The 11,783-nt window shown below is 41.3% G+C and overlaps 1 pseudogene; it reads right to left on the reverse strand.

Annotated features, from left to right (window-relative positions):
- Window positions 1–216: 216 nt before the first annotated feature.
- On the reverse strand, window positions 217–1,095 carry LOC109308763 (annotated as a pseudogene).
- Window positions 1,096–11,783: the final 10,688 nt, after the last annotated feature.

Consider the following 11,783-nt stretch of genomic DNA (forward strand, 5'->3'; position numbering starts at 1 on the left):
TTGCTAGGAAGCATAGCCATATTTCATTCAGCTTTGGATCACTACATTTTTCAGATACTCATAGCAGCCCAATAAATTAAAAAACAAAAACCACAGGCATCTCTGGGATTTGTTATGGCACTGTTCACTAAGCCATGACTTGGACTTGGTTGCATGATGAGTGCAATTACAAGGCTTCTATTTTCATGGAAAGGCAAGAGAGCCACCTTCCTACGTCTACATTCTGTTAACAGTTTCTCTGTTTCGACTGCTCGCAGTCTCACTCGCTCTGTTAGCTGGTAATGTTGTAGAGTTCACTCTAATCCACGGATGTTCAAGAACATCTTTAAGCAGTAGTCTGTGGTATGGATCATGTTACAGAAGCTTTGAAACTAGATCTTTCTGATGGAAAGGGAGGAAAGCTGAATTCAACCTTTGAAATACATCTGTAAGTATCCTGATGAGTCTCTGCCACACAAGGAGATTTTCCCACTAGGAACTCATAGCACAGAACCCCCAGGCTCCAGCTATCCACCTTTTCATCATATATTTTCCTTCAGTCATTTCAGGAAGCAGGTCTGTGTTCCACAACAAATGGTCCTCCTAGATGATGGAGCATGCACAAACCATCCAAAATCTATCATCTTCAGCCCTCCCTTTGAGCCAAGAAGCAAGTTTTCTGGTCTGATGTCATTGAAAATCACGTTTTGAATGACAGTATGATAGAGCATCTGCTAGGTCTGCGATGTAATTAGCAGTTCTTTGCTCACCAAACTTCATAAGCTTCTATAGCTTTTGGTAGACTTCTCCATGAGATGCCCACTCTAGAATAATGTATACCTTTGTGGCATCCTGAAAACAGCCAAACCATCTGAGAATGCTGGGATGTCCAAGAAGAAATTGTATTTGTGCTTCTCTCCTCAGATGCCACTCTAGTCCAGCTTCCTCCAACTGAGGTTTAAAGAGCACCTTCAGTGCCACAATACATTTAGTTACTTTTTCACAAGCCAAATACACAATTCCGAAGTGTCCTTTTCCCAGAGGACAGCCAATTTTGAAGTCATCAACACACCACACTGCCTTCTCCTGGGTGTCGAGGCTGGAACTGCAGCTCATCACTGAACTCCTTTTAGGTGATACCTTTTAGTCTCTTCATTTTTCAGTTTAGAAGTATCTTCTTCTTCAGGCTTGTGTCCTAGCTTGTGCCTAAATCCGGTGCTAAACACACAGACTCTCTGAGCAAAGTGCAAAGGACACAGAATTTTATGCACTTCAGCTGTTCAACTCCAGGGACTTGCTCTTTTGGCAGCAGAGAGACTAGGACTCATTTTGTGACCGCCTCAAAACTGGTTGGAATCATCCCGCTGTGCCCAGGCAGTCTGGCGCGGGTCTTTTTCTGGGTCCTGTCCATACTGCCATGGCCGCGGCATGTCTCGGCCATGAGCACTAGTTGAATTCAATTTGAATAGAAGAAGTCCCTGAGGAATGGAAGAAGACCATTGTTGTGCCCATCCACAAGAAGGGCAGGAGAGAGGACCCAGGTAACTATAGGCCAATCAGCCTAACTTCCATCCTAGGGAAAATCCTAGAAAAGTTCATCAAGGAGTCTATCTGCAATAACCTTGCAGAAGGTAAGATTCTGAATGACAGTCAGCATGGCTTCACTGTGGGCAGGTCTTGCCGTACCAACCTCATCTCCTTCTATGACCGGGTAACTTGCCCCCTCGACATGAGAGAGCAGGTTGGCATTGTATACCTAGACTTCCAAAAGGCCTTTAATCTAGTCTCCCATGATGTCCTCATGAGAAAATTGGAGGATTGTGGGCTTAACTCTGAGACAGTCAGGTGGGTGAGAAACTGGCTGCAGGTTAGAACCCAAAGAGTCGTAGTGAACGGATCTGTGTCACCCTGGCGAGAAGTGGGCAGCAGTGTCCCACTGGGGTTGGTGCTCGGTCCAGTATTTTTCAACATCTTTATTAACAATTTGGATGTGGGGGTGAAGAGTTCATTGGCCAAGTTATTGGGGAGCGTGGTCCCACTTGAAGATAGGCTGCAGTTACAGGCAGATCTAGACAGGCTAGCAAGTTGGGTGGATCGAAATCTGATGAAGTTCAACATTGAAAATTGTAAGATGCTCCACCTCAGGACAAGCAACCCCCAACATACCTACAGCCTTGGCAACACCAAACTGACTAGCACCACAAATGAAAGGGACCTGGGGTTAATAATAGACCACAATATGAATATGTGTGATGCAGTGCGATGCTGTAGCCATTAGGGCAAATAATACTCTGGCATGCATCAATCGATGAGTCTCCAGCAAAACCAAGATATTGATTCTTCCGCTGCTCAGCACTGGTGAGACTGCAACTGGAGTACTGTGTCCAGTTCTGGGCACCACACTATAACAAAGTTGAGAGAGTCCAAAGAGCCACCCCTATGAGCAGAGTCTTACACTTACCATATGATGAAAGGCTGAGGGACCTGGGACTCTTTAGCCTGAGGAAAAGAAGGCTAAGAGGGTATCTGGTAGCAGCTTACCACTACACTAAGGGAGTACATCAAGGGCTCGGTGAACAACTGTTCACCAGGGCACCCAAGGGGAAAACCAAGAGTAATGGCCACAAACTCCTGGAAAATTGATTCAGACTCAACATTAGGAAAAACTTCTTCACAGTCAGGGTGTCCAGACTGTGGAATAAGCTCCCTCCAGAGGTGATGCATTCACCTACCCTGGAAATCTTCAAGAGGAGACTGGATGGTCCTCTCACTGACATCACCTGATCCCAGCTGTCTTTCCTGCTTGGTGCAGGGGGCCGGACCCCATGACCTTCTGAGGTCTGTTCCGGCCTTAGAATCTATGAATCTATTAACGTATTTTTTCATGTAATATTAGAGAATGTAACATAGCAAGGTTACTTACTCTCCCCAGAGAAAGTATGTTACTTGGCTACCAGTGAAGCAAAACAGTTTGACTCTACTACTGACCGTAATAATGAAATGCAATATTAAGGTACTGTCAAGTACAGGCTATGCATAAAATCAGAGTCCATCAAATAAAGGGTTAAGTTTCTCAACCTTTTTAATCTGAGTCACTTAAATCACCACCTGCTGCATAAACGGCACAAAATTATCTGACAAGCAACATCTAAAATATGTTTTTGCAACTGATGTTCTTATTTGAACTGTTACCTGAAGACAGAGCTATTCTACGTTGATTAAGAAATAAAAGAAAACTGAAGTGGGTTGGAACTGATCATTAATTATTTTTCTTAACATTTGTATATGATTTTGTCAAAGAAACCAAAACCTGAAAACAGAAAATATATATTTGAAGGAACTGAAATCTAAAAGTTTTGACTTTTCAGTGAATGACCCCCTCCCAAAATTGAGTCCAATTTTTTATGAAAATCTAAACTTTTTGACATAAACAAGCTCTCTGCAAAAATTCCATTTTCCAAAAAATATTATCCACCAAATAACTTTGACAAGTCCATTGGCTATCTATTAGATAACTGTTTCTCTCTCACTGTATGTTTCTTTTAATAAAAGTTGAGCATTGTATTAAGTGGATTCTTTGATTCTTCAGTACATCGCTGGTGCATTCTACTAAAAGACTTTATAGAACACATTATATTAACTGCGCTAAAATGCTCAGGGACAATATACAGAAAATACTAAAACATTAGACTAAAAGTCTTTATAAAAAAAGACTTCAATTAAATATCATACAAATAGAAATGATTCCCTTGCCAAAGATGAGATTTTTTTCATTTCTGGCTTTGCTATTTTATGTAAGAGGTTGAACAAATGTATTTAACATTTGTTTGTATATAGGCCTATGTAATTAAGTGTGAAATTTGACTCAACCTTAACCATTGAGTAACAACCCATGATTCCATGATATATCTCTCAATACATGTGTATGCCTATATAAATCATAGATTATTTTAACAAAGGTTATATAAATTGTCATTAATCATAATAAAGCATTAATCAAATGTATATAATAATCTAACTGCTACTATATAGATGAAGCAAAATATTTAAATCTGTATTCTTCTGCAGACAGCCTTTTTCACGCTCCTAAACTGGTCATTTCTCTTTCATGAACATTAAATATATTCAACAGCCTCTATCACATTTGTAGTTTAGCAGTAATGGCTGACAGAGAAGGCATTTCCTGGCAGTTAATAAGTGACTGGAGTTGCTGATTAGGTTCTTTGGCTTTTTCTCACGTTCTTAGACTTACTGTTCATTAACTGACAGGAAATGCTCAGTATAAAGGTGACCATTGCTATTTTAATCTGAGAAAATATTTAAATGTAAAGAAAATATGTGATGTCCTTATGTGTTAGAAAGTTTAAAACATGGGTGGCACATTGACCTGACTTCAGGATGCAGTGCTCTGATATAGCGACTTTATTTTTAAGCTTTTTAGAGCTCACCAGTAAAGCTGGTGAGACTCTTTCTCTTTACTGTCCATTGGATTGGGTTTTAATCAATTTAAAACCAAAGCATCCTATTGAATTCTCCACTCTGTTTACTGATAGAGTGCTTACAGATCAGCTTCTTGGCCCATTTAGTCTGATATCCTGAATTAGACTGATATTACTCGCTGCTTCAAATTCAAAACATCACTAAGCTACTAAGCCACTGGAAAAGACTGCAGCTCCCAGGAGAAGAGGGCAAGGAGTAAATACCTTCCTGACCCTTACAGTTGCTCATTTTATGCCACAAAACATGAAATGTGATTACTCTTATCATTCTCCTAGCTCACATAGCTACAAATGTTATTAGTAGCCATAAAATTATTCAGCCTCTTCTAAAATCCATTTTAAAGAGTGTCTGACATGTATTAGCAGATCTAAAATCCTGATTCTGAATACCCAACCTTGAGCATCACAAGCAAAATGTAGATATAAGCAGCAGTGACAAGGCTGCAGAAGTGCTAATGAAGAGTGGTGCCACTGCCAAAGAGAAACATTACACATTATTAACACATTAGCCCACTACGGCACTGTGCCAACTATAATAAGCAACCAATTTGGCATGCTAACTCAGATGTGCAGGTCATTCAAAAAATCTTCCTCCATTTTTTTCTCCCTTGTGGACAAACATGATGCGATACATTCTTGTCCGCTAATGCCCAGAAAAGCATTGCTTTTAACGGGGTTCCGCCTCTAAAGCTCAGTTGGCCACTGTGTTATTAATACTTTGACACCCATATTTCTAATGTGAGGTCCAGTTCACAAATCTGCTACATATGTTATATGTGCTTGGGAGTGTGGAGAGGGATAAATCATATTCATTATTCACACTCATGAAATTCCAAACACAAGGGAAGTACTGATGGCCTCCTTGGGGAACCAGAAACATCTTGTCAGGGATATACAAGTAAAAGGGGTGCAAAATCAATTATGAAAGGAGGTGTTTCCTGCTCTAACAAGCTAATTACTGTACATCTAGTCACACAGGGAAAACTGATGCTTTTTATTTTTAATGGAGGTGCTGTCAAATTAAATCAGCTTGGAAGGAGCACGGAGTTTAATGTATTCCCTTAGCCAGTGTTCACTTTAACACATTTACATATGCAAACATGTTAATATTCTCTGAACAGAAAGAAGGAAAGTGACAGCAAGTAACTCAATAGTACACCGAGTAGAACATAACAAAATGATGAAATAGGTGAGATTTGTCATTTTATTTACACTAGTTACACTAATATAACTTCAGTAGACTTCAGAATAACTTCTCTCAATTGGCACCGATATGAGAGAAGACAAAATCTGCCCCATGGGATAAATATTCCCAAATCCAGTTATAGAACTCAATTCAGTAATAAAACAAAATAAAGATATACTGGCCACTACATACCTTATCTTTTTTGTCCCTAAACAAGAAGCCAAATTTAGGATATGATTTTATGGCTCTTACTATTAGGAGAACTTGATGGAGTTATATTTTTCTTGATGTATCCAATTAATTTTCAAGGAAAATACAATATTTTTTTCTTCCTTTAATGCAGCAGGAGCCAAATACAGGACTGTTCCCTTTCAGCCATCACACTTTCCCGAGGTTACATTCCTTGTGCTTTTTCCAAAAAGATCTAGTGTTTCCTTGCTACTTTAGGTATCAGTCTCTTGTCCTTTCCTGACTCTTTCACAGACACACAAACCTTCAAAAACCCCGACAGTCACACACCCATCTGCCCACATGTGCCTTGCAATGTGCCTTTGTTTTGGGTGACACATGCCTATGAGGGCAGGGGAAGACTATTGTTTCAGCTTTCTGGTTCTGTGAAGGTTAACTGTTTCTTATAACTATCTTAAATGAAGAACAGTTGTTACACCCGGCCCATAGCAACACTGTGTACAAACAGAGGCCTAATGTGCTCTTTAACTGAAGGACACTGCACATATCAGACCTCCAGCTGCTTTTCAGGACAAAATTCCCTTCCTATAGCATTGGCAGTCAGTGCATTGGATAGGCTTGTTTGACTTCCATAAATCCTACTTATCTCAATTGCCAACTGTTTTTTCCATCCTGCTTCAGTAAATGTTGGAATCGGAGCAATGCCAACGGCAGCCCACTCTGAAAAGAATGGATCAAGGAAAGGTCACATCACCCTGAATGCCCATAAGATAGATGGTCAATGCTGATCTTGCATCTCAATGACTCATCGGAGAATACTCAGAAGAAAGTGAGATTATAACAAAGGTGGGACTCCCAGAGGCTGACCGACAACATCCCTGCAGCCAAACAACTTTAAAGGAAAAAAAGCACAGAGCTCTGTTTTGTGCCTGCCAGAGCTTTCCAACATGTATTTCCAGGCTCCATCCTGATGGTTGCATCCAGCTGTGCCAATATATTTCCGTCTAGGACCTGAGCGTAGCTTAAAAGACAGATGATCTCTGATATATTCTCTTACCTTTAACTATTCCCATATGATTGAAGTGTTTCTAGGATACAGAGAACAGGCCCAGTCTTGAAGTTTTTATCGAGGCCAGGTTGTCCTTGCAGCACCAAGTATTCAGGAAAGATGTTACAGGGAGCACCCATGCCTTTTGCTTGCTCATTGCAAGAGGCAAGGGATAGTTCCAGTTCTGAACTGGGGAGCTTATGAACTGCCCACTGTGCCATATGCCTTTTGTTCCAAGTGAGGCACCAAGACCACCCACACTGTACCAGCCTACAGAGAAAGGCAGGGGAGCAGGCTATATCATCCTGAAGGATGGTAGATCTTGGACACCAGCACCACTCACATTGCTGAGGTGACTGGAAAGTGACTGTAACAATATAGTTCTCCCTTTTCCCTAAGTCATCACTCAAGCAAAACTCCCAGCCTAACTTTACCTAAGTACAAAGTAATTGAGAACTGACTCCAAGACCTAGCCCAAGATTTGCCATATGATTTGGTTTGCTTGTTATCCTGCCCTGCTGAGAAGGCAGTGGAAACACTCAAAACCCATGTTGTTCATAAAATAGATTTATGTTCTTGGAGATGTTCACCTACTTCTTGAGGAAAATGCACAACTTGTGTCTTACACTCACATGGATTCATTCACTTATGGAGTGTATCCCTTGATACCATTGTCTGACACAATCTGTCCTTCACATGCATCTGCAGACAGGAGTTTCCTATTACAGACAATGCCCATCATGTCCCTGTCTGTATTTCTCCTACTCTCTGGGTATTCAGTTTTAGGTACTTAGCAAATAACCAGGAGTGGTCAAATGTGATTAGATCTGGGTAGCTAATAATTTAGCACAGATTTAGAGGAAAGACATTGCATTGAATTCACCTTGTAAGAGTCTACCCAGTTTATCACATACAAAGAGTTCTTGATCAGCCTGAATGATGCATGGTAAATCAGAGAAGTTGTATACTTGAGTATGCAGTCTTTGAGGGAAGTGCTGTCAGTGGAAATGAGAAAAACAAAGAGTGATAGATAATATTCTGTTTGCAGAGGCAGTGCCAACCACAGAGAGGGGAGGCAACCTAAAATCTCCCTAAATACCATACAAATAGACTTCTTGCTCTTCCAGAGAGATGAAAGTGGACCTTGTCTGCTGAACTGTATAGAAACAATCAGAAAAACAGGGACAAATAAAGGCAAATGGATTTGCTCAGACATTTATGTGCCAGGCATATGGGCAGCTGTGAGAGGATACCAGCACTATCTTGCTCTCCAAAACACAAGTTGAAGAGCAAGGGGTCTGTGGAATCTCCTTAGAGGTGATGTTGGCCCGACACATGGGGATGGCATCCCTGGTGAAGCATGTCCCCCTCAGTAAAGGCCAAAATAGAGACATCTGCTGGGAAACAGTTAGCTTTATTAGATACACAAGGGTTTCCAGTCCCGGGCAGTGATAGAATTGCATGGAATCTAAGCTCAAAGAAATAAAAGGAACTTCAAAAGACACAACCAGACTAACAGAATCATTTAGCAGCAATCTTTTTTTTCTGGGAAGAAAATTGGAGCCACCTGAGAAGCAAGTCAGGATTCAGAATATCCGCATCCTTGACATTCCATATGCTATTGATTCTGGACCTTAGATCTTATGAAAGCTCATCCATAAACCCATGACAATAGATGTTACAATTGATCCCACATGCAAAAGGATTTATGGGATTCCCAGGCTTAAAAATATGTGCATACTAAAGGCAACACTAATTCTGACAGCACTAATTCTACAGCTGGACTGTGATCACCACTCAAGGTCATCACATTTTTTATTGTTCTCAGTTGGGATTATGGTGAGATAATGCAAAGGGACCAACTAGAGATGGGGCCCCATTGTGCTCGGCCCTGTACAAACAGAGCAGTTGATCATCCTTACCCCAAAGAGCTTTAAAATGTTCTTTTTTCCTGACCTGATTCCTCTGAGGTCTGGCATAATAAATGTGTACTCTTAATTGAGCTTTAGAAGAGATCAAATATTTTATAACAATTCTGTAACCTCAGCCAGATTTTTTCAAAACCCCAAGCAGCTGTGCTTTTTCAGTGACATCTAGTTTTAGTTTATATCATTCCTTTACCTCACTTCTGTTCTTTCTTCCACCAGTATTTTTACATCATCTGCTCATAGCTTAAGATGACCTTTCAAACACTTTTCACTCACTCTGACAATTTCAGGCTTCAGACCAAATAACAATTCAGTTCAGTTGTCATCAGTTGAAATTGTACAGGTGCAAAGAATACAAAAGCAAAACTTCCAGTCAGCATGACAAAAGGAAGGTTAGAATTGCTTCATGAATAAACATGTGAAACAGTTTTCATCCACAGATCCCATTTCAGAGATGGGAAAGTTGAGGAACTGATTGGTGACTATAGATAACAGAGAAAATAGTAAATATAAAAAATACAATGTTTAACCTTTGCAAAGAGAAACATAAAGTGAGAATGAGGAAGTCTTAAGTGTTTTGATAAACTAGAAAATGAGATTAGGGGCCTGATCCTTCAAGCACTTTCTACCAAACAGAGCCCAATACAGTGCCCATTGGAATCAATTAAATGGACTTCCATTGACTTAAATTGACATTAGACCAGGCTCTTTGTATCCTGCTCAAGTTCAGTAGCATTTAGAAGCAAGCAGTCATTTTATGTCAAAAACTGGAATGTTTAATTTATCTCCACAAATAAGTGTCTATCCCTAGTTGTATGTTTATATATACAGATAGATGTTCACACATTAATAATACATATTTTTCTTCCTGTTGGTCTTAAACAAAAGAGTACTCTAAAATGAAAAAAATTAAAGCAAGATTACCTACAAAGGCATATGTGAAGCTGTTTGTGGGTTTTTCCCCTTTCAGAAGTCAAATGTAGCAGAGCTAGCTTCCTGTTTCCATTCTCATGAATGCCTGAATTTTCTGCAAGGGTTCAGAAATACACTATCTGCTGTGCTAAACAGAAATTGTTTAAATGATTCCTGCTTCATAGTTTACAAAAATGGGAAAACATGATTTCCAGGCCTGTTGGATAATTATAGATTGCATGACAACAAATGCATATTCTATTGTGTGCCTAGGATTTACTTTGCTAATAGTCCAGTATCTGACCCTATTGAAAACTAGCTAACAATTCTACCTCTCCTTTGTTGTATTCCCTGTCTCCTTAGTGTGATGTCTAAGGCAATACCAAGGATCTGATCCTTCTCGCATAGTAACTTGAATAAAGTTACTCCTGACTTAGAACACCTTAAAGGAGAGCAGGGATCAGGTCCAAAGAATGTAAATAAGCTGTAATTTACCTTGGGGAGGGGGGAACAACATTGTGATTTTTCACAATTGGATTACATAGTTGACATTCTATCCAGTAGCACTTCAAATATAGGGATTGATTGTGCATGTGTATGTGTGTTCAGACAATGGAAACCTCTGTTTCCATAGTTTCTTAATCTAAGAGGTATATATGAGTGTATTTGCACCTCGTGTAAGCTACTGAATGTGGTTTGCCCTGGAACCCCATAAAATCAGGCTGCTGCCAAAGGCATTGAGTAAACAAGTAATACTGTATTGATGTTTATTGCATATCATGCATGTGCCTCCAATCCACATGGGATTCCAAAGCAGTCCTGTTTCGAAAGAAATTTTTGAAAGGGATTGATAAAACAGCATCTGGTATATACTGTTTACCTAGCAGGTGGAAGATAGTTTAAGAATAAATAATAGATACTGTAATCTTCAGATTAACAAATTAACAGAGCTGGTAAACTGCATGGCTGCTTTCTGAGGAGAGCTGCTTAGCAGGAGTGGCACAGCTGCCACATGAATTCTTAAAAATTCACGGGTCACACACATCAACCAGCTGAGTAGCTTAAAGCGCCATGGTCCTTCACACAGCAGGCAAGTGACATTTTCTGTTGCCTCTTCAAGCTTCCAAGGTGCATCCCTTCTGCAAGTGCTTCAACCAGTGATATCAAGAACTCAGATCAGACCCTCAGAAACTGCATAATATCAAAGAAGGGTTTGATTCATTCAGTGCTCAGTTCCGACAGCGACAACTGTTTAAAAAATTAACAGAAAAATAATACTCCATCCCAACTTCCTATGCATGAGAGCACCCTTTTATCACCAGCCTCCCTCCACCCCACGTTTATAAGCATCTTCACACCTAAAATGTGAGTGCCAGATTCTTGTGTGTGGCAGACATCCTGCAGCGCTTGAGGAAACAGGATTTGCATGGGAGGGGGGACTTCATGGAGGGCTGGGCAGACTCTCATCTCTCCCACAACCCGGGCCTGGGCCCAGCTAAGCAGCCTGTCCATGAAGCTACCAACTGCATTTTCAGGCTGTGTTTTCCCCAAAACACCTGCAGGACATGAGGTGCCCAAGAACGGCCGCCTAACCTTCTCGAGCAGTTTCTCACCCTGACAAAACCTGGACGGGCCAGGCTGTGCCGCACCACGAATCAGCAGCCTGCCACTGAAGCCAGCCTGACCTTCTCCACAGACACAGGGACCCCTTCCCCTTTTACGGAGACGGGGCTCCCAGGCCTCTGGCGTGACAAGGCAGTCAGGCGCACTCGCTCCCGCCGTTGGGCTGCTGGGAAGGAAGGTGGCGGGAGGGGGGAGGGGACACCCCCTCCTTGTGCGCCCACTTCTGGGGAAACATGGATGGTTAAGAGGCGCGTAAAGGCGGCCGGGCGCCTCTCGGGCTGGCTATTAGGGGGGTTAGTTAAATATTTATCGTGTCTAAATTAGCATAGTGAAAGCTCAGTTCATCCATTTGTTGCGGTGCGGGTGCGGGTGTGCGCGTGCTCCCGCCCGGCTCGTGCTGGCCTCCCCGAGCAGGCTCC

Source organism: Crocodylus porosus, unplaced genomic scaffold (genome assembly GCF_001723895.1).
Source record: "Crocodylus porosus isolate Cpor-Errol unplaced genomic scaffold, CroPor_comp1, whole genome shotgun sequence".
In the NCBI taxonomy this organism is placed as follows: Eukaryota; Metazoa; Chordata; order Crocodylia; family Crocodylidae; genus Crocodylus; species Crocodylus porosus.